This window comes from Punica granatum, chromosome 6, assembly GCF_007655135.1.
Source record: "Punica granatum isolate Tunisia-2019 chromosome 6, ASM765513v2, whole genome shotgun sequence".
NCBI classification, from domain to species: domain Eukaryota; kingdom Viridiplantae; phylum Streptophyta; class Magnoliopsida; order Myrtales; family Lythraceae; genus Punica; species Punica granatum.
The window spans coordinates 27,907,131-27,931,800 of record NC_045132.1 but is presented as its reverse complement, the minus strand read 5'-3'; the positions used below and the strand labels follow the sequence as shown (position 1 = coordinate 27,931,800).

Below are 24,670 nucleotides of genomic sequence, written 5' to 3'. Positions count from 1 at the left end.
TTATTTTCGGATGGATTTTTCATGCCTTTAAAAACAAGGCATAAAGGATTTTATGTTTTTCGGGTTTGGCCTTTTCGGTTAGGATAAGTTCGATTTTTTTGGTTTTTTCGAGATTTTTCTCACACCCCTACCATCAGCCACTTTACCCACCACATCTTTGCTCCTTGACTTAATCTTTCGGCATCCACACATTAAAGCTATTTCTTGGACGAGTTATTATTATTATTATTATCTATTCACATGTGACAGTTACCAAACATTCGAGCAGATTCACGTTAGGTTGGATAGTTTCCTTCTCCTGAGACGATGTTTAGTGGGGAATCGAGAGTATGTCTCTGTTTGATGTGACATATATGCGACAGCCGTAAGACCTATTTTGGAGACTTGAAATAGAGACATATATTGGAGATGGTCCGAGGACTACTTCAAACTCAACACAGACGACCCTAGTAAGGTAACTCGGATTCCTCTAGAGGAGGGGATCAAATCAAGAATTCCAATGGTAGTTGGTTTCTGGACGAACTTGGAAACGACTACTAGCATGGTAGGTAGCTGAGCTATGTGCTCAGAGATAGGGGCTTCAACTCATTACCACTGACAATCGACTGCCAACGTGTTGTCTTCCTTTTTTTTTTTTGTTTTTTGTTTTAATTTGACTAGCTTTTTAAATTATTAATTTCAAGTGTTGGCCTAGTCTTGGTTTTAGCAGCATCGAAGGGTCTGCCAGGGGTGAACTTTTGCCGATGCTTTTTTGCATCGGTGGTCGTATACTCAAAAATTTGGCGATCCTCTCAAAATCGTCGGGAAGAGTATCAGGAGACTTCGCTCGATGCTTAAAAGCGTTGCCTAAAATCCAAAAAAGAATCCTAAAACAAATTTTCCATGGATGTTTCTAGCATTTGTTTGCATGGAAAATTCTTGGAACCGATCACCGAATTTTCAGTCTACTACCTAAGTACATAAGAACATTTACTCTTATGTATAAGAGTTTTGGATTCTGTACAAATTTTTTTTTATATATTAAGAGTAAATATATAAACTGAACCCAAGCATCATTCTTCTTTGTATATGCCTTCGAGCCAGACTTGTGAGCTCAGGTTGCTTGGCGCACTAGTCATACATGTTACTGTTTCAATTATCACAAACTACTAATGAGAAACCCTATTCAATTTGGGGGGTTAAAAGGAATGGAAAAAAGAAAAAAGGTTCACCATGATGAGAGCAGCAGTACTTTAATTTCGGGAGATTCTTAAACTGCTACTTCGTTAAGTGAGATGCCAAAAAGTAATTAAGGTGATGGTGTTTGGTTCATCTTCTACACTCTATACTTCATTAATGTAATCTCTGGCTACTTTAATAGATTGATTCTGGGAATATCGTTGTTAATATATAGTTCTTATTATTACTCGCTAACTAACTAAAGGCTCAATACAATATACATACATATATTCATATAACGCTATATACGTATATATATATATATATATAATTAATTAGACTTCTGTCAAAATTTTAATTTATATATTTCACATTGGTTGACATGCTTGACCATTTCTACGGCTAATAACAAAACTCATGTCCACAATTCAACAGGAGAGCAATTATAAAGCACTCCTGACTAAGATTTTTCAAATGTATTATTATAAGGTTCATCTGATCGATCGACATGTACCGCAGGCATTTAGATATTCAACTCTCCTTGCGTAGATAGGGCAACCGGCAACATACAATTTCTTTTCATCTTTAATCATTTTCTTTTGATAGAAGCTCTCTCGCTATATCTCTATATAACTGTACAATGTTGTTTTTATCTGCAGAATATTTACACATTTGGAGCTCTATCGGAATCGGAACAGAGCAGAGATAAAGGCTGAGAGAGACTTACCAATAAGTTCTTCACTTCGATAAGAATCTCGTCCCCTTCTATATATATATATACACTAAAACTAAATGAATACAGACTTCACCTGCAAATACAAAATTCAGGAGAAGCAAAAATAATAAGAGGACAACAACTTGAGACATCTTTCAGGAAGTTCTTCACTTCCATAGTTTCATTTATTTATTTTCGGCACAAATGCTATATGAGAAAAAAATTTAAGCAGTTGGCTTACATACTATTGTTTACTTCTCCGCAGAATCTTTAGTCATCACTGAACTTGCATGTTGGTTTGTTGCTCCCATAGAGTCCAAAGGCAGCACCGGCTCCATCTTTAACATTTTCTGTACTAACAGAGATATGTAAGTAATATAGAAAATATTTATTGATATAGTTAAGGAGTTTCGACCGTTGCAGAGAAATGAAACTCCAACCTTTAACATGTGTGCGTATTAATTTACAGTTTCTTTTTCCCAGCTCTTCTAATGGATTCAAACATCTCCAAATTGGTCATATTACTAGATGCAAATAACTCTTTGTCCTTTCCACCCCTCACTGCAAAAGGAATTGACAAATTTTCTTTTGTATAATAAGCACAGTGTTCTTCTTCCAGTTCTTCTGACTATTATGTTCTCTCAACAGTAGCATAGAGACCTTGAGAAGAGGTTTTCTGAACCAGGAGGTCAACCTATAAAGCCTATGTAACAAGTTTTTTAAACTGCTAGATGTGAAATTCTTTTCCCCCTATCCTATATATAATTAAACCTTAATGTTAATTTGTTTATCTGCTATGAAACATGTCATTATCTTTCGCACAATATATTTGAATTTCAACAATGCATATTACAAAAACTGTCATGTGCATATCTAGAGTGTCAAAATATGTTTTAAGCTCTATAATGCAGCTACCATACCATTGTTATGAGATATATATGCACTTCTATCATCAAATATTCTAATACAGGTGTTCTATTGCAAATTTTGCCCATTGCCATTTTGAGGAAGAAATTAGGCAATACTACTATTTATACTCTGAATTTATTGCAAAATACCATGCAGGAATAATTATTAAACCTCCACTATCACAGAAAATTAAACTCCCAACAGAGAGTCGAAGCACCTATTATTATTGAGTTGTGACTGAGTTCACCAACAATTCTTTTTCACCTGAGAGGGTTGGACTTCCACCACCACGGATATTGCATTCGAGTGTGCCATCAGCACAAGTAAAACATACAGCAGTAATTATCATGTAAATTAATAAACTATCTACATAAATATAACGATTGGGGCAGTAAATACACAAAGGCGGGATACATCATGAAAGACGATAGAAAAATGACAAGAAAAATTGTAGAGGCCTCTTTGACAGCGCAAAGGCATATGACAATCTAATATTCCAGAAAATTGAGCAATGACCACTCTGTGAAAGATATTAAATGCAGAGACAAAATTGGCGAACCTAATGGATAGAGATTAAGGGCATCATCCTACAAAATAGAAATTTTCTTTTCGGAGAATTTCATGATGCTTCCAACTAAACTCATCAACAACCAAAGGGTAAATATATCCCACCTTCTTACAATGGTATAGAGAACACATTCCAGTAGATTAAAATTATACTCATTCATTCTTGAGTAGCAAAAAGGAAATGCAAACCAAGCACCTACCCATCAGAAGCATGACCACTGTTTTGTAATTTACACTTCACATCAACAAGTCAACAAATAAATAATCTAATTGAAGAGCCTCCTCTTTAAGCGATGACGACGAAATGAAGCACCTGCAGACATGCATGGAAGATATACTCAGTCCTCAGAAGCAGCAGCATCTCAGAAAAAGACAGAAAGGCTACAGATACATACACAAAGAGTAGCTAGCAGATATGTACATATCCCTATAAAGGTCAGGACTTTTACTAGGGTCGGCTTCTTTCTCTAAAGAGCTGCCACAATCTGACACTGTGTGTAGAGTACACCAGCAGCTCAAAGCAGTGAAGATAGCCACGAAGGAATAAAAACGACAGAAGCATAGGCAGCGCTTACGAAGCTCCTGACATTCGGCGTCTGCGCAGATGTTTTTACGTCACCTGAGACAGGGAGAGATGAGAGCGTCATCCCAAATTCAAAATCGTGGCTCAGAAAGAGCAGAAATAAGGGAAGGAGATGCATGCGAGCGAGCTTACCAAAGGTCGAAATGTGGAACCTTCAGTGATTGCCCTCTGCGATAATCTCATCCTCGAAGGAAAGATGAAGAAGAGCGGAATCTTCGGGGATTCTGAAAAATCTGAGAGACAGATCCTTTTTTTCGGTAAAGAAGTCTGTCTGAATATTTATTTAAATTCATGGGCCAGGCCCATGTAAATTTTTTGGGCTTTTACTGTTTTTGTCTTTTTTGCATATCGGCCCACTTCATTGAGAACCATGGGCTAGGTGGGCAGAAGCTCTGTCCATGGAGAACCCAGAAGTCCTTTTTTTTTGGTGAATGAATGCACGACAGCCCGACCCAAAGTCTCCTTGAAATCAAGCATTTCATGGACAACATTTTCTCTTCTTTTTCTCATAATTAACACTCATTACTAATAAATTACATATCAACATGCCAACCAATATATGTAAATTAAGTAAATGCCCGTGCACGCGCGGGCTAAAGCCGCTATTATATATTATCTTTGTATTCTTTTCTTCTTATTATCTATGCTGCAAGCATTAATTAGCTTTATTTGATAAATTAATTATTATATAATAATAGTAATAATAATAATAACAATAACAACAACAACAACAACAATAATAATAGTAATCGTATTACCAGTTGTTATTAAGGTTACTAGTCCTTACATGTGAGTCCAAGATCTTCTCTTTGTACATCCGACGTGGGATTTGGGGCATGAGGATCATCTTATGATATTTTATATAAAATCTAAAAAATTATTGTAAATTGAGAATATATGATTTTCACGAATATTATCATATCAAGAACATTGGATTTGTATAAATTAGTATATGTACTTGTAATAAAATTGCCAGCTAATCAAAAGGTGCACAAAGAATAAACTTTAAGTTTTCTCTTGTAGTAGTAAAAAACACTTCCAGGATCATGTGAGTTTTCAGAACATTAACCCATGGATAATTGGATCGGAAGTTCTATGAGTATGCTAAAATTTGAGTTTGAGTTATAAATGAATAAATTTGCCTATATTATACATATTTAGAGTGAACCGGCCAATTTTTCGTTATGTCAAAACTGCCAAAATATGTGTGTTATACAAGCTAATGAGTAATGAAACTAATAAATAATAAGCCATATATGAACCAGTTTAATCAGAGCTAATAGTATGAAAAAATCAATGGTTATGCAAAATATAAAACATATATGAAAAATAAAAAATAATAATAATATTTATAACATCGATCTATTGCCCCGTTGCGAAGCGTGGATTTGCTTCCTAGTTATATATTAATTTGAATAGTAATGAATTCTATTGTTTTCGTGTGATGAGACTCTCTCTATTAATATATACCTATTTTTTAAATTTTCATTAATATTTTTTAAAATTTTAATAATATATATTTTGAATGAATTCGGGGTTTATTTTTATAATATATTTACTTATTGAATATTCTCGAGAAGATTATTTATTTCATATATTTTCTTATTATAAAATTTGTAAATACAACAATATCAATATTTTCAAAAAAAAAGAATATCAATATAAAATAAGAATTGCAAGAGTTACATGACTAGTTGTCAATGCTTTTAGGGGTTTCTTTTTCATAATATTGCGGTGGAAATCTTTAGGAGCATTTTGGACACAATCAGCTGCATATAATTAATCATAGATATTAATCGCATCATTAATTAATGACTATTCATAATGTGGATTAGTAAAAGAAAGAATTTAATTTATTATACTAAGTTCATGAGCTTTCTCTTATAATCGAAAAAAATAATAAAGGACTTTGGACCAACAAGAGAATGACACCGGGGCCAATAGGGAAAAATGGAAAAACCTCCTACACCACTGGGGCTAGCCTATACCATAACCTCGCTAATATCGACGCATTGTACGGTAATTTTTTGTCAATTTTTTTCTAGTAGAGAATAAGTAATTAATACACATGACATACAATCAATATAGATAGAAAAATATATATCTAAAAAACAATATATATTCAACCGGTATAATAAACAAGATGAATAACAATCAAATAAAGTGAAAATTATGATGAAAAGCAACTACTTGTTCGAGTCTTAAAAATATGTGAATATATATATATTAACAGAGATATAATCTTGTATTATGTATATTTGCATATGAAGAGTGGAATATATTATTTAGAGGTTAGGGTGTCAAAAAATCCATAGCTGAGTCGAAAGATGCGTGTGAATGAATTTTTCAAGTCTTTAATTTATAGAAAGTTTAGTACAATAAACTTGAAAAGAATTACATATATTGAGAAATTGGTTTCAATTGTGAAGAAAACTTTTAATTTTTCAAAATTTTCTTTAATTGTATGTTACCGCATTCAAATAATAAGATGTGTATCAAAAGTTCAATGAATATAACCCAAACAAAATATAGTGTAAAGGTCCATTTAAATGAAACTGAATGGTCAATTCATATAGAGCTGATAACCTTAAAATTTACTTTATGTAGCGCAATCACGTCTCATATATATCGACTTTTATATAATAAATTGATAGATATATATATATATATATTGATATATATTCAGTGAATGGATAATGAGATGTGAGTGGTCTGTCTAATTTGGTGGTGGTAAGAGATAGTCTGTTCACGAAGTATTGTAAAAAGAAAAAATGAAAAAATTCATGAATTTATCACAAGATATTAAATATTCCAAGAATTTCAGAAGACAATCAACTATAAGTTAAGAGTTTTCACATTAAGATTTATCATCGGTATTTGTCAGTTTTTATATATTATCATAGATAGATATCCGGAGCATAGACCAAAAACCTACTAAATAAACTCGTAACATAGGAATACAAAAAGCCTGTCCATTTCATTTGTAAAATCAACATAGGAAGTGGAACCTCGTTATATTATTATTCTTAATCACATTCAACATGTGAATTGTAATGCTGAGAGTATCAGCGGATACAAGTGACTAAACCCAAAAGCCTGTCCATTTCATTTGTAAAATCAAATCCTAAATACAAAAAGTGTTTATGATTAATTGCCAGAATGAATCCGTTATAATTAGATAAATTGCTCAGTCCCAGCCATGCCTTTGGTTGGGACTGAGCAGTTTAATTATTCTACAATGAGATCCAGTCCGTGTATATACGATGTAATTATATTCGTTGTATTTTAAAATCGATATTAAAAATTAGTTATATATAACACATTTTAGTGAATCAAACTATCTATCTATCATATGATTAAAGTACATATCGGAATACTGGAAACATCTTTGGCATCTCAGTTTGAAAATATTGAAGGAACATGGATACGAAACGGTTTTGGTTTGGTTGTTATTACTCTTCTTAATTGTAGATTCCAAGTTACAAATAATACAATTAATGTGATTAAATGTAATTAATTTTGTGCTTGATCAAACTAATTGAGGCGAGACATCGTAGAGAAAATCTCTTTTGCTGGATCGATGAACACGAGCCGTTGGTCCAAAATGGGCTGGCTGGCTGCCAATTTGGCGTAATGATCAGTGGCATATATGTATATGCAAGTTGATGGATGGCAGCCCGAATTGATGTTACCCAGCTTTTGCTCTTCAATATGAACCGTTGGTTCCTCACCCTCTCCATCAGCACCAGTTAGTCCAATACTCGACTCAAAGCAGATATTTTATTTCCGGAAGTCTTTGTCCACTTATATATAATATATATGTATATATATAAGGGATATTACTAAATAGAATAACAACAAAATTATATGAATATTTCCAATTAAATAATCGAAAGAATTTATCTCATTGTAGAATGGAATAATGGGAAACAGTGTCCATATATATTGTTTAATTGTAGTGGGGAAATATATATATATATCAGAGATCATATCGTTCTTTATTAAACCTGCGGAAATGGGACACAACCAATGGGTCCAACTTCTTGTTTCATGCTTAGCTAGCATCATGTTGCCAACGAAATGAATAGCGCAACGTATGCAACGTATGAGAAATATGAAAAATAAATCATACTCCGCACATAATCCCTTTGAACTGACTATATAAACTAGAAAAAAAAATATCTCCAGTTTTTTAACATTTAATAATTAGTTTGATGAGATGAAAAATTATAAATTACTAGACTATTTTATGATGAAAATGTTTGAAAAAATTTAGAAATAAATGTGACACTTGGGTGTAGTATGAAAATAGAATTTAGTGTGTATATATATATATATATATAAACACGTCTTATATATTTATATATGAAGAATAAGAAGGAGGTAATTTAATTAGGAGTCGAAGAATGGGAACTTATTATGAAATTAAAAGTTATATTTTTCCGGTAGATATTAAAAGTTATATTTAGATGCGGATTTGATTAGACGTATGATACACTACAAGAAAAATTCCTTTAAAAGGCATTGAGATTTGCTTCTAAAGTCATTTATTTTCCTCTAAAGGTATTAGAGGTAAAAAAGTAAATTACCTCATTTACCTATGTCGTTTTAGATCTATAGAAGCAAATTAGCAACAAATAATTATAAACCACCAATTATTATTAAAAGTGTCAATTGAATTGCCTCCATTAAAGAGATGTAGCAACAAACTTTTTTTGTTTCGTAAGTTTAAAATAGAGATAATTGTAACTGCCTCTTTTTAGTGTTTTCAAAAGCATAAAATTTGTATCTAATGTCTGTTTTACGAGACAATTTTTCTACTATAGTTTTTCTATTTGTGACAATAATATATGTCACTTATATATCGTCTGCAACCAAAATATTTGCTTCTAATGCTTAAAGATTGAGACTATTAAAATGGTCACCTTAAAATAATAATAATAATAAATAATAATAATAATAATAATTATTATTATTATTATTATTATTATTATTATTACAACGCACAATAGATAAAACAAGAAATGATAATTTTTATTCAAGTAAATGCCACCTAGATGTTCAAATATTCAACATTAAACTCATGCATATTCAATATCCACTAAAAGAAAATAAATAAATAAACAAAACTCGATCAATGAGCTTATTCCTAGCTAGTAATTCTTCAAATCATCTCTTCGAGTCATCGTTCGAGTCCAACTTCTTGGCAGCCTCATAATTGTAAGGGAAAATCTTTAGTTAGATGACCAAAAAGTCATGGCTAGCTAATAATTTGGGCAATAAAACTAACATTTATTAAATTACTAAAATACATATTCTAAAATTTCATAAATCTTTTGAGTTGAGATTTGATAATTAACTTACAAAAGATCTTGGCCAAGCAACAGTTACTCCAATAGTATCTCCAATAGTTCTGTAAATTCCATAAGGTCATGGTAGAATTTCTTCACTTCTTAGGGCCACGTCAACATATACTTCATAATACCCTTCATCTAACTCAAGCCCTACAACTTCTATGGTTGGATCCTTGCTAATAATTGTTCCTTTTGCAAAATAAATTGCAGGTTTGGTGACGCTACCTAGCAACACCAAAGATGATTCCTCCAAAAAAAATTGCGAAATATAAATGTTATTTATATAGATGCTTGATTAAAAAATTGTAAAGAAATAAATCTTGCAAATACTTGATTTATAGGATCAATCTCTTGAACTCTTGTTTTCCGGGTGGATTGATGTCCATTTGTTGACGTGGTATTTACAAGAGGAGCCAATAACAATTGGGTCAAACTAGTTCCAGCATATTGCTGTAAAATCAACTTGGGTTACGCAGGAATCATCAATATGCTCCATCTCTCTCTATATATATATATATATGCTCAAGAATTTATTGTCATGTAAACCAAGAAGTTTGTCTTACATGGTTGAGGTGGACCCACGAATTGGAATTTGCAACTCAGGGGACTGACGTGATAAAGTGCTTGAAATATTACAATTATCATCCGCCTAAAACGTACAAATATCTTGTAAGCAAGAGGAAATGATCTTGCAATTACGTTATAAAAATCGTAATATATTATATAAAAAATAAAAGAGAATTTTCTTACATGATCAGGTTGACCCCATATATCTTTGCACATCGTCGGTCTTCTAGTTCTCTTTTGGGTTTTACTTACACCTTTATTAATTTTGCAACTCAACTCATAAAAAAGTCGAAGTAAATTATATAATATTTAATTCCATATCTATAAACTGATTTTACCATGGTTAATGGTACTGTCTGTAGACTTTGATTGAGGACGGGATTGATCCCCTCGGCATGTAATAATGAAATGGGCACGCTTCTAATCATAGTATTTGTGTCTTGATTTTGAGTTCCAATTCGAGAAAGAGGCATACGTTTACGGGGCACCATTGTTCGATTCTGGAGTACATAGATTAAAGCGAAACAAGTGTCAATGACACCAAAAAATATGCCTATGTAAAGACTTAAAAAAGTCCAGTCACACACCAGTGAAGATGCACATTAAAATATACACACACATATATAGTTTTCTAAAATTTATGAGTACTGAAGCTAAATAAAAGAGTTGTCCTCTAATGATGTGCCTCACTTAACCAATAAACTCAATAACTCAGTTCCATTCTTGACGAGGATTCACCTGATCGAGTTGGAATCTCCAACGGACGCACAAGAAGATTGAGAAGAATCAATCTTTGCTAATAGAGTAGACCATTCTCGACGAGGAAGGCCGATGAAGGAGCAAGCAAACGGCCCCAAGCTATATGCTGGGAATCGAAGGAATGCATTTTGAGTCGGATTTAATGGGGATTACTGGGCTGTAGAATTGGAATTTGACAATTTCACTCTCCCACTCTAGGCCTTGGATTTCGGCAGAATGTTTGACAGTTTCACTCTCCCGCTCTAGGATTTGATGGCGGCAGAATGTTTGGGGAGACTTCTGTTTCCAATTTCTCAATTATAGGAAAAAAAATCCTCTTATAGGTAAGAAAAATCCTCTCGTAAAAATATGCATTTTTAAGGAAAATAAAATACACATCTAAAAATATTCCCGCTACTTATTCCAATGAATTCACAAACTAAAAATATGTACATGAAGATTTAATAATCTGTTAAATATCTTACTATTTTAACGTGTAAAAGATTGGATAAATTTGTTTCAATTACCGGAAAATAAAATATTGCTAAAATATCCATCACAAACTAAAAATATAAACATGAATGTAATGATGATTTGATATGTTAATTTTTTTTTACTATTTTAGTGAATTTAAAATTGAAAATAATCGTCACTAGCAAGTTATTTGTGAATTATGAGTAAACGATTCGATATGGAAGTTAATTTTCATATGGTTCAAAAAAATCTTGTTGGAGCCCGCATATATACAGACTAATGTGATACAGATTTAAATAGGATTTCTCACAAAGTCATATTTCACAATATTTTTGAAAATTTTGCCATATTTCACATCTTTTACGGGAGCCCTTTTATAAGTAGTCGAAAATCATTGGTCATCTTTTTATAATACTTTTCCTATATGTGGGGTTTTTGTTTTACTATCATATGATAAATAAAATAGAAAATTCATTGTGATTATATTATAATATTCAAAAAGATATAGAAGCTCACTATCGTAAAAAAATTATAAAAGAAAATTTGTTCGAAAGATTAGTTTCTAAAAATTCTTGTTTTAGAGGCGAAAGATTATTATGTGTTGCTAATAATTGTGGTGTAAATATGAATTTTTTTTAATGTATTAATTTAAGGTGTTTTATAGGCAAATAAAATTCAAATTAGAGACATATATTACATTTGTCTCCAAACAAGATTTCAGAGGCAAATTTTATAATTGCCTCTTATTATTTGTCACTAGTTGAGGTCTCTCTTGTAGTGATATGTCTATTATTAGATAAATTACCTCTGATAATTTCATTTAGTTTACGCTATGTGAATGGGCGATACTAAAATTATAACTACTCCAATATATATATATACGTATGTCACACTGCTTGAATTATCATATTGGCAGTTGGGAATATCTTAGACTTTCCTCTAGTAAAATTAGTATATATGCCCGTTAGGAGTGAACATTCATATATTAAACGGTTATGGGGAATACTGGTCTAGCTGAGAAAGTACCCTGAAAAAACACATGTTAGAGTTCCACCGATAATAATTGATAAGCGAAACGATAATTAAGTTATTGACATTTTTTTTGGTAAAGAAAGTTATTCACTTTATTTTTTGATGTGAACCATGGTATTCAAATGTCCAATGAATCTCGACTAATCCAGCCAAGTCAAGTCGGTCCATTAAGAAGTAAAGATCTTTCAACGTAAATTTTCTCCATCCACAAATCTCAAACCCGAGACCTTATTTAAGGGGAACAAACTGCTTGAACCAACTCATGTTGATAGAAAATTATTGACATTATTAACATGATATTTTTTAAGGCACCTTCTTAGTTATTGGGAAATAACATAGTTACATAAATAATATAAAAGAAATAAAATACAAGAAAATTAGCTCGCTGTAAATATCAAACTTAATTAGTTGGGATGGTGTCTTAGTTCATGTACTTATAATATTTCCATCAGACCAGTATTGCTATTCCATTCCATATCCGAATGGAAGGGAGAGAACGAGAGGCCTAAGTTTGACTCCGAGTAGGCAATTGATAATTTGAGAGAGAGTCCTTTCCTTTTTCGGCTAGGCTGAATTGTCAAGATCGATTTTTGTTTTCTTTTGACTGCATGGACGCAGTACCGGTTGAGAGAACTTTGCCAGCCGCAGTATGCACAAAAAGCCAATTTTTGCTCGTGTAATTAAGATGAGATTATTAGTAGTTCAGTAGTTCCCATCCCACGCCGATATCAATCTTGTTAATTAATTTCGTCATATATATGCATATATATATATATATATATATACACACATATATATCCAACCTTGCAACAGAGGCTGAGCTGAAAAGGTCAGACGACTCGCTTTGTGGATTGATTTGACCAATGAAGACAAGGCTATTATATGGGCTCCCAACGAGACAGAAAGTTATATCATCCGTAGTGGTTTCGACTGTCTCAGACGGAAAAATCCAGAGGTACCATGGAAGAAGGCAATCTGGTTTCCAGGGTACACCGCAAAAGCCTCTGTCATCAGCTGACTTGCCGTCTTTGATAGGCTGAACACCGAAAGGATATTGTCGGCTTAGGAAGCAAGCACTGTGAACCAGCTTTGACAGTGAATTTTGTCGTTGTGCAGTGGAGACTCGAGAGATCACCTATTTTTTTTCACTTGCAGGGTTGCTCAAACTACATGGAACAACGTCGTACGCTCTGTAGGCTGGCTGTCACCTAGCTAGTTGTTGATTGGCAAAATGAACAAAAACTCGATGTCATTTGGACAAAAAACTCGCATGGAATGTGTCCATGTACAAGATATGATTGGAAACAAATGGTCGAATTTTCAAACGTGAAGTCTTTCCAGTGGCTAAAATTGTCAAGCAGACTGTAGATTTAGGGCGATTGAAACTTTTGTGCATTCCTAAGGTGAACCACAAAGCAGATAGTTCCAGGATAGCTAGCTAGGACCTTGGGGATTTATTAAGTTTTTTGTTTTCTTAATTTGTCACGCCGGTGGGGGAAAAAGTTTTTGTAGAGTTTTGCCCGAATGAGTAGTGGTCAAACTTTTGTATTATATCTTAATCGATCTTTAATGCATTTTCATTAATTACCTATCGAGAAAAACAGAAATACGGAACTTGTAGGTTTAGTTTAGTTATCTTTTCTTTGAGAAATATATACAATTATTATCCATATATACATGTTATTGATGATTTACCTTCACCAGAGATTTCCCTCTTTCAAAACAAGCAAAAATGAATTAGTTAGAAGAATAAGAGAGACAATCTGTTTCTGTTTGTTCTTTTTGGTTCTTTTTTTCTTTTGAATTTTATTTTTTCTTTTTGGGTGAGTGAATGAATGGGAGATAATTACTTGACCTATTCTTACACGTGTCAAAGAAGCAACAAAAGATCGTCGTCCCAAAGCCCTTAAAGATTTTATTATTGGAGGGTCGGTGAGCCGATGTGGCACATGTTATTATGCACATTGGATCCATCCCAAGCGAAATGAACCCCCCGCCAGGAAAGGAGCCGCGTTGGACTGAAAAATTCTTCCCTTCCCTTCCTTTGCTTTCCTTTCCTTTCTTTTCCCTTTCTTACAGTGCACGTGTACGCACACGTGCATGTGCATGTGGAGGTGCATGGACATGGCTTCCTCTCCATCCGGTCAAATTTAGTATAGTTTGATGCTTTTATTTCTTCAATGTCTGCAAGTATTGCAGAACAAAACTCTTACTTTCACTCAGTATATGCACTCTTGTCTGCAAGTTGTTGCAAAACTGCACTCACGCACATACAGAACAGCAGAGAGATGGACAGAAGAAAAGTTAAGAAGAGAAAACTTCATTAACATTTTAACCCATAACTTACATCATTGACCCTTACATATAAAGCCATAACTGATTGAAGATAACTGTTTTCCACTGGAGAATATTTGAAATTCAAAATATAACCTGTCTAACTTAACTGCTAAATTACAGTTAATCAACAACACAAGACAGACAACATAAGTCTTAAAGACACAAACTAATACATCGATAAATTAAACAGTAGCTGATCCACATCTCCAACACTCCTCCTTGGATTAGGTACTGATACATACTCCAACCATCCTTCTCAGGTGCTCAAATCTTTCCACATGAAATGACTTGGTGAATAAATCAGCCATTTGATCTTCTGTCCTGCAATAAACAAGCTTGATTTCACCACTTTGCTGTATTTCCCTGAGATAGTAAAACTTCAACTTGAAGTGCTTTGTTTTCCCATGGAAAACCGGATTTTGAGAGATGGCAAGAGCAGCTTGGTTGTCAACAAATATCTCAGTTTCATGGTCAGAACCCATCCCTAAGTCAGTCATCAACTTTCTCAGCCAGATTGCCTGGTTTGTTGCTGCTGTGGCTGCAATAAATTCAGCTTCTGCTGTTGACTGAGCCACCACTTCCTGCTTCTTAGAGCTCCACGAAAAACAAGCAGAACCAAGAGAAAAACAATAGCCAGAGGTGCTCCTCATGTCATCCAATGATCCTGCCCAGTCACTATCAGAGAAACCATGCAGCTTGAAGGTAGAGCTTCTGCAGAATTTCAAACCATAGGAAGATGTCCCTTTCAGATATCTGATGACTCTCTTAGCAGCCACCATATGTGCTTCACTTGCACAACTTAGAAACCTCGACAGTACAATCACAACAAACATTATGTCAGGCCTTGTTGCTGTTAAGTACATCAAACAGCCTATAAGACTTCTGTAGGTTCTTTCATCAACTGGACCTGATCCATCATCCTTCTGCATTTTTGTCTTCTGATACATTGGTGTGCTTACACTTTTGCACTCTTCCATTTGAAACCTCATCAAAATCTCTTTGAGATACTTTCTCTGGCAAACAAACACTTCATTTTCTTTCTGTTGAATCTCAATGCCCAGAAAGAAAGTCATCTCTCCCAAATCTGTCATTTCAAACATTTTCATCATATCCAACTTCAATCCATCTACCTGTACTTTATTGTTTCCAGTGACCAGCAAATCATCAACATACAAGGATAGAATTACCATGTCTTCCTTCTCCTTCTTGACATAAAGTGTGAATTCACTTAGACTTCTCTCAAATCCCAGATTCTGCAAATACTGATCAATCTTACCATACCAGGCTCGAGGGGCCTGCTTTAAGCCATATAACGCTTTCTTTAATTTGTAGACTTTGCTTTCTTCTCCTTTAGCAATGAACCCTTCAGGTTGCTCAACATATATTTCCTCTTCGAGCACACCATTGAGAAAAGTAGATTTCACATCAAGTTGGTAAACCTTCCAATTTTTCTGAGCTGCAACAGCAAGTAATAACCTGATAGTGTCTAACCTTGCTACTGGAGCAAAGGTTTCAGAGTAATCAACCCCCCAAATTTGAGCATATCCCTTCACTACTAACCTGGCTTTGTATTTATTAACAGAACCATCTGAGTTTAGCTTGGTCCTGTACACCCACTTAACTCCAATGACCTTTCTATCTTGAGGTCTTTCCACTAGATCCCATGTCTGATTTTTTTAATCATTTTTAACTCCTCCTCCATTGCAGATACCCATCTCCTGTCTTCTTTTGCTTCCTCGAAATTTCCAGGTTCAAAGACAGCTACATTGCACCTCTGATACACTTCATTTAATGACCTGGTTCCTCTTACTGGTATGTTATCTACCAGTTCTTCATCATTCAAAGCTTCAATTTCCTCCACCTCAGATGAAGTCTTCTGAGGTGCTGCCTCCCAATTTTGTGCGACTTCCATTTCTCCTTTCTCTTCATCAGTCCACTTCCATTTTTCTTTCTCCATAAATCTTACATCCCTGCTTACAATCACCTTATTTCTTGAAGGCTGATATATTCTGTAAGCTTTTGACTCCAAGCTGTAGCCGATGAAGATACCAGCTTCAGCCTTTTTATCAAGTTTGTCCCTTTTCGCCTGAGGAATGTAGGAATATCATATACAACCAAACACCTTCAAATTTGCTATTGAAGGTTTTCTTCCACACCAAGCTTCAACTGGTGTTCTCTTGTCCAATGACTTAGTGGGCAATCTGTTTAGCAGGAAGACTGCGGTATTTGCAGCCTCAGCCCAGAATTTTTTTGGCATCTCCTTCTCTTGTAGTAGACATCTGGCCATCTCCATTATGCTTCTGTTCTTCCTCTCACTAACCCCATTTTGTTGGGGTGAATAAGGCACGGTGAGCTGGTGCATTATACCGGATGTTTCACAAATTTCCTTGAACCTCCCTGATGTATATTCACTGCCATTGTCGGATCTTATAGCCTTCATCTTGCACCCACTTTCATTCTCTACAAGCTTCTTAAACTTCATGAAGATCTCAGCTACTTCTGACTTAGCTTTCATAAAGTATATCCAACACATTCTACTGAAATCATCAATGAAGATCACAAAATACTTACTCCCACTTAGTGACTCCTCGGGCATAGGTCCACATACATCTGTATGGACTAGCTGAAGCTTCGAGACAGCTCTCCAACTTGATCTCTTAAAAGGAAGCCGGACTTGTTTTCCAAGCAAACAAGTTTTACACTCTGTTACTTCTTTCTGAATTGCAGGCAACCCATCCACCATATCATTTTTCTGCAGAAAGTTTACTCCTTTGCTGTGAAAATGTCCCAGTCTTCTATGCCACAGCTCTTCTTCTTCTTTCAGCAAGTTTGTCATAGCCATGTGCTTCTTATCTAAGGGATTAAATGAGAAGCACTTGTCCTTCATTGGTATCCTAAACAGTGTCTGCCCTTCACTGTCCATGATCACACATTCAAATTCTTCAAATACAACCTTATAGCCCCTTTCAACCAGTTGACCGACACTTAGTAAATTTTGGTCAATATCAGGAACAAACAACACTTCATGAATAAGCTTCACACCATTAGAACCTTCAAGCATTACATCTCCTTTTCCCTCAACAACAATGTATTCACCATTTCCTATCTTCACCTTTGACTTTACTGATTTATCCAGGGCACTAAACAAGTCTGCATTACTTGTCATATGATTTGTGCACCCACTATCTACTAACCAACCATCTTTTATCACATTTGAAGTAAAGCATGAAGCCACAAACAACTGCTCTACCTCATTTGTTATAGCATTGTGTGCTTCTCCTGGCTGTTGGTGACCTTTTTCTTTGCAAATTGCCTCCATATGACCAATCTTGTGACACCTTCTGCATTTAACATCTGGTCTCCTCCAACACTTGAAATGTGGATGACTTTTTCGCCCACAATGCTGACAAGGAACCTTCTGCCACTTTCTCTCCTGGCCACCAGTACTGGTGTTTCCAGTTTTTGAAGATACTTCTCCTTGCTTTCTCGGCTGATAAGCCTTCTTCCCTTTTGCTTCACTGTTAAACTTCAACCTTGCCTGCAAAGCTGCTTCTACAGGTTCTTCTTTTCTCATCATTCTTCTCTGTTCTGGTGCTTGTAAAGCACTCAGAACCTCAGCAAACTTCAATTCTGATAGTTCCTTCGTATTCTCTAATGAAGCAATGGTTGCTTCATACCTTTCTGGTACTGAGACAATCATTTTTTGCACCAACCTTTGATCACTCAACTCAGTTCCCAACACCATTATCTTATTTGCAATTTCCACAAGTTTATCTGCAAACTGTTTCACCGTTTCCCCTTCATTCATCTGCAACCGTTCAAACTCTCTCATCAAATTAAGAACTTTCATACCTCTGATCTTCTCATCTCCTTCATACTCGGTCTTCAAGTAATCCCAGATTGCCTTAGCAGACTGAAGCTTCATTATTCTGGTGAAGAGAGTGGCTGTTACAGCAGCATAAAGGCATGATTTTGCCTTAGCCTTCCTCGTTACTCTTTCCTTGTGATATCTTATCTGATTCACCGTGGGGTTGTCTGGAAGAGCAGCCACTTGATAATCTTCTTCTACTGCTTCCCACAGATCAGCCCCTTCCATGTATGTTTGCATCTTCACAGCCCACACGTGGTAATTCTCTCCATCAAACACAGGTGGTGTTATGGTGGAGAATCTCGATGCTGAAGTAGCAGCCTCCATCTTCAATTGATTTCCTTCTTGCGTTTCTCCTCCTGCTCCACAGATCCCTTAAGATTCTTCACAGCTCTGATACCACTGATACTTTTATTTCTTCAATGTCTGCAAGTATTGCAGAACAAAACTCTTACTTTCACTCAGTATATGCACTCTTGTCTGCAAGTTGTTGCAAAACTGCACTCACGCACATACAGAACAGCAGAGAGATGGACAGAAGAAAAGTTAAGAAGAGAAAACTTCATTAACATTTTAACCCATAACTTACATCATTGACCCTTACATATAAAGCCATAACTGATTGAAGATAACTGTTTTCCACTAGAGAATATTTGAAATTCAAAATATAACCTGTCTAACTTAACTGCTAAATTACAGTTAATCAACAACACAAGACAGACAACATAAGTCTTAAAGACACAAACTAATACATCGATAAATTAAACAGTAGCTGATCCACATCTCCAACATAGTTTTACCTTTGCCATTACCGAAAAAGAAAGGGGAAAAAGAAGTGCATATATATATATATATATATATTCATCTGCATGGTGACCGGTTACCGGGAATCCCGGTGGGTAGTACAGCGTACGGAAAGGTGCAGCGTATATATGTACGTAGGAACTGTGCAAATCCTTTTTTCTTTCTACCACCCACTCGCCCACCCTTTGAGGAGGGACTGTGGAGTGAAGTGGTTGGAAGAAATTTTTTTTCTCTCTCTTTAAATGAAGCAAAGAAGGAGCGAAGAGCTAAAGACAGAGAGCTTGTCTCGCCTTTAATTGTATGCACGTAATATATCAAGGGCTTCCAGTTACCAGAGCCTCTCTCTTCTTCTTCTTTCTTCTTCTTGATAAAGCTAAGCCAGCTAGCTAATGCTAAGCCACGGCCGTGTTGCAACTTCCGCTTCCGATCAAGATCCCGCCCGGGACTCTCACTGCAGCGAGCTTCCTCCCTGGCTGATCCATCCATTCCAGAAATGTGAGCTTTACGTCTTTCTTTAATTAATTAGAGCCAACTCTCTCCTTAATTATATATTACTGTTGCGGAGGACGGAGACCGTGAGACTGAGAGTGCGCGCGCGCGTATGCTTCCCTTTCTCCCTCTCTCTCTCTCTCTCTCTCTCTCTCTCTCTCTCTCTGTATATATATTATATGGTTCTTGTGCCAAAAGGAATTGAGGGAGGGTGGGTGGTGCGGTTCTCGGGATCCGATTTTCGTGGGGGAAGTGAGTGATGAAGCTTTTGAGATTGAGAGAAAAAGTAAATTCGATCTTTTCTTTCTTTTGTGTGTGTGTTTCTTCCGTTCGATCAGCGTGAGTTTCTACTTTTCGAGGTTCTCCGGGAAAGTGGGGCAGGGGATTGAGAGAGTGATTTCCGCTGGTGAACACTGGGCTGTGATGATTGAATCTAGTGAATATTGAATTTTCCTCCTTTCCTCCTTATTACATATCATTATGTTGACCTTTCCTCTTCCTCTTCCTCTTTTCTTCTTTTTTTGTTTTGTTTAAATTTCTTATATTATATTTACCCGAATTAATTAATATAATTATGCTGTGTTTTTCCTATACCAGCTTCTGTTTTATTTTCAGGTTAGCGCGAAGAATCCCAGGAAGGAAGGAAGGATAAGGAAGGCCGAGAAAAGGAAATAGAAAGACTGCTTCTTTGATCTGATCTGATATTTCATCTGGGAACTCATATATATTCAGCCAAATATCCTGTCCTGTTGGAGAGGACAGGATGGAGAGAAGTGAAGAGAAATTTGAACTCTTAAAAGTTTTCATACCCTTTTCCATGATTATTCTGATCAGTGATCCATCCCATTTCTTTCTTTCTGGCTAACTGATTTTCGATCAGTGGTATAATATACATACCTACCTTTGCAATCTCTGCTTTTCCATTCCGATTCCCATAATTAAATTTAAAAAAAAAAAAAAAAAAACATGGGAGTGAAAGTGGCTGCTACGACCTGTTTGCATTGGTCGCAGCCGGTGGTCCCTCAATCTCCCTCCTTCTCTCAAGCTCTAGCCTCTGCTATCTCTTCCCCTGCTTCCCCCTGTCGACGCAGCCCCACCCGTAGTGCTGCTCATGACTCGCCGCCACTCGTTTTCCGCCATCTACCGAGACTAGACCGCTCCCCTCTCTTCGGCTCCGCCACTAGGGGCCTCCAGCGTTCCCGATCCTCTGACTACCCAAAATCTAGACCCCATGTCAGACGAACCTCCTGCAGCAGCAGCTTCTCCGACGAAGAGTTCTTCAAGAAAATCCAGGAGCTGACTCTTAAGTTCCAGCTCGAGGGTGACGAATCGAGCACGAGAGAGAAAGCAGCAGCGGGAGAAGACATGGAGTCGGTTCCCGACCGCAGAGTTTGCAGCGGCAGCGTCGCAGATGGTTATAACGACGGAGTAGCTGAAGAGACCTCGGAGGCCCCCCTGTGGCAGGAGGAGATCGTGCCACCGAGCATCGAGCGGAAGGCCAGCTCAGTTGATCTGCCCCTGTCTCTTAGGATCATCCAGAGGAAGATGCAGTGGCAGGATGGGTTCCGAGAAGCAGGGGAGTCTGCCTACTGCTCAATGAAGAAGGCCTTCTCTTCGATGGTGTTCATAATCAGAGAGCTACAGAGTTTCGCCCTTCAGATGAGGGAGATTCTCTTCTACGAGGATTTGCAGGGGATTTTGGTCCGCGTACAGAAGGAGATGCACGCGTCCTTCGTGTGGCTGTTCCAGCAGATCTTCTCCCACACGCCGACCCTGATGGTTTATGTCATGATCCTGCTCGCAAATTTCACCGTCCACTCAATGAGCAGCAACGCAGCTATCATGGCCTCCCCGTCATCCCTTGGGCCCTATGCAGCAGCCACAGAAACAGCCTCGGTGGTTGAGGTTCAAGACAGTAAGGTGCAGAAGTTCGACTCCTCTTCCATACGGACTTACTCGATCTCATCATCTTCTAGCGGGAAGACAACTCCGATAGGGGGGAACAACGGTGGGGGAAATATCCGACCTGTGGCGAGCGGGACGGACGGTGATGGACAGTTCCGACAGTCTGATTATTACCAGACTATCATGCCTGATGGCGGCGGGGCCTCTCAATTGTCATCGTTTGGGGCAACGAGAGACGGAGAGTCCATATCGGGGCAAGCGGCTCAGGAGGAGGAAGTGTCCCTTTGGAATTCTATGGTGGAAGAGGCTGCGAAGATGCAGTCAGAACTGAGGGATAAGGCCCTGGATCACGAGACAATGCAGAAGTTCGTTTCGCCTGTGACAGCAAAGATTGAGGCCGACCTCTATGCCGAGTACTTTAGGACGGAGCTACTGTATCAGACCAGCTTGTCCCTTGATCCTAACAATGCCCTGCTGCTCGCTAACTATGCTCAGTTCCTCTACGCAGTCGCCCACGACTATGACAGGTAAAAATATATACATAGATATATGTCCATATATGAAACTTCCGTTGAAGTACCTAATTCATATATATTCTCTCTTTTTGCCTGTTAATGGTGTGTGTTTCACCTTCTATTTAATTTCACAAACTGGATTAGTCTTATTGGCATGCAGCTTTTGGGAGATTTAAAAAAGAAGAGAGCATATGAACTCGAAAGAGATATGGTATATTATGTATACCAAAACGACAATGGGGGTCCCGGACCCGCCAAATATTCTTGTAGCTTAATTAAGGTGATACATAGATAGAAAGATAGATTCAACAAGTCACAGGTACAATTTTTTTTTAAAAAAAAAATTATTTTCCTTTTTAATTTCTTCTTCTTGGTTTTTTTTTGTTTCGGAGGGACATTTTCCATTTTCTTCTTGCTCCTTTAGATTGGATTGGATTGGTTGAATTTGCATTTGAATGGTATAGCAGGGGAAAGTGAAATATGCGTTTGTTTGTTTGTTTGTTTGTTTGATGGCTACTCGTCGTCTTGCTTAATTTGGCCTTGGGCGGGTTTCGATGTCTTGATAGGTAAATGAGTGGTGGTGGTGTTAGTGTTGGTGTTGGAAGTAGTAGATGTAGAACTATATAATAGTAATACTCTCTCCTTTCACTTCTATACGTTGGGGCGCTTGAGTGCACGCGCCCTCACCCTCTAGAAATATCTCTTTTTCTTTTTCCCACTTCAATTATATTATATTTCCCCCGTTCACATTTTGGTTTTATTTGTTTGTCTCATTACCGTACTTGGTGATTTTAAATTATTGTGTTTGTTTTCGTATTATTTATTCATTCGTCTGAGCCGACTCTGTTGGATCTATTCTGTAAATTCGTGTAGAGCGGAGGAGTACTTCAAGAAGGCGGTGGCGGTGGAGCCGCCGGATGCGGAGGCCCACAACAAGTACGCGAGCTTCCTTTGGAAAGTCAGGACGACCTATGGGCGGCGGAGGAGACCTTCCTCGGGGCCATCTCCGCCGACCCCGCCAACTCCTTCTACGCCGCCAACTACGCTCACTTCCTCTGGAACACCGGCGGCCAGGACACGTGCTTCCCCCTCAACGATAACGCCCAACAAACATAATTATTGACTGATTTTATAATTATATATTGTATTTCTCATTTAATTTACTCTACCAGCTCTCCCATTTCTTTTTCTTCTTTCTTTTTTTTTTCCCCCCCTATTTCTTGGGAGAAATTTCATTTCACTCGCCCAGATGAACTCATCGTAGCCTAGCCAAAAAAAGGGACAAAGAGAGAGAGAAATACAACACATGCTATGCGGTAAACAAGGATATACCAAAGGAAGGAAGAAAGAGAGAGAGAGAGAGATGTTAAATGCCTTTTTTTCCCCCTTGTTTAGATAAGAAAATAATTTCGGGCCAAAAAAAAAAAAAAGAATGTATGTAATATGCATGTATGTTTGGTGGAAGGGAAGGGAAGGGAAGTGAAGGGTAGGGGGACTGGAGTGGCCTTTGGTGGGTGTGAAGGGAAGTGGCAACAAACGGGAAGCTGATCATAATAGTATTCTGGGAAATGGGCCAATGCGGGCGTGGGCGTGGCCGTGTTGGGGGGGTGGTTTGGGTGGTGTTGTCCTTTGATTTTATGCAGCTTGGTTCATTCATACGTGTAATTTGGTGACACGTTACATGGTTCTACATGAAAACAATAATCTCTCTTTTTTTCTCTCTCTCTCTTTTCCCCTCTCTTTTGTGTTAATTAATATGAAGCCATCTCGATTTAATTTCTCTCCTACAAAAACAAATTTATTTTGTGAAGGTTATTGCATTTATCCAATTAATTGTCTTTGTTGTAAAATTTTCATCTCTCACCGTAAGGGACCAGTTAGTATGTGAAAAATATACTTTGTCATTATTTATATAATAATTATATTATTGAGAGATGGAAGTCTCATCAGTGTCTCACCCAAGCTATTAATTTTTTTCAACATGCATTTATTAATTGTTTAAAAAATCTGAACAAAGTCAAGTGTCAAGGGAGAGCTTGGACATACTTACTATAAATGAATTGCATTGCACAGAAGAGCAACAAAATGCAGCAGAAAGAATTCTTTCTTGGCTGGAAGTTGGGCGAAAGCAGCGGACTGCACTGTTCCGAATTAACAAGATCCATTGATCGTAAACCAGTGTACGGTTGAGTTGAGGCAACAGTACACAGACATTCACACTGAGGTTCCAGCCTGGGCCACCCTCGACTTACCTCGAGGTCCCATCTTGGCCACGGGTGCACACTCGAGGCGCACTCCTCGAGGCACTCGAGCCTAGGCTCATGTCGGGCGTGATATGAGCCCACACAGTACGCGTGTCACCCCGGAATGATTACCTTTTTTTAGCTCTAATGCCACATATTGGATTGGATTTATACAGCCTCGGATTCATTTGAAATCCAAAAGTTTAGGCCTTGCCACCTATAAGCCCGTCTGTTTTTTTATTTTTTATTTTTTATCTTGTCACAGTGTGGATAATTCATTTGTCCCCCTCTACTTCCATCATCTGGTCTGAACACCAGCCCATAAAACTGTATAGGTCCACAGCAACACTTCCATCTGTGGATTGGGCCGTAAACTAATGAGCCTCCCTCAGCCCAGGTACACTCCGGCACT

The 24,670-nt window shown here is 36.9% G+C and overlaps 1 long non-coding RNA gene and 1 pseudogene across 5 annotated transcripts; one reads left to right on the top strand and one right to left on the bottom strand.

Moving 5' to 3' along the window:
- Positions 1-1,750: 1,750 nt before the first annotated feature.
- LOC116212512 lies at positions 1,751-4,183 on the bottom strand. 5 transcript variants are annotated; one of them, XR_004157860.1, is made up of 5 exons: positions 4,065-4,183; positions 3,745-3,968; positions 3,000-3,662; positions 2,119-2,223; positions 1,751-1,967 (listed from the first exon to the last, which is right to left on the bottom strand). It is a non-coding gene; the product is annotated as an uncharacterized LOC116212512 (long non-coding RNA). The 5 variants fall into 5 exon arrangements; XR_004157862.1 differs by having other exon boundaries at positions 2,115-2,223; positions 3,550-3,662; XR_004157861.1 differs by having other exon boundaries at positions 3,550-3,662.
- A 15,091-nt stretch (positions 4,184-19,274) lies between these two features.
- On the top strand, positions 19,275-23,737 carry LOC116211178 (annotated as a pseudogene).
- Positions 23,738-24,670: the final 933 nt, after the last annotated feature.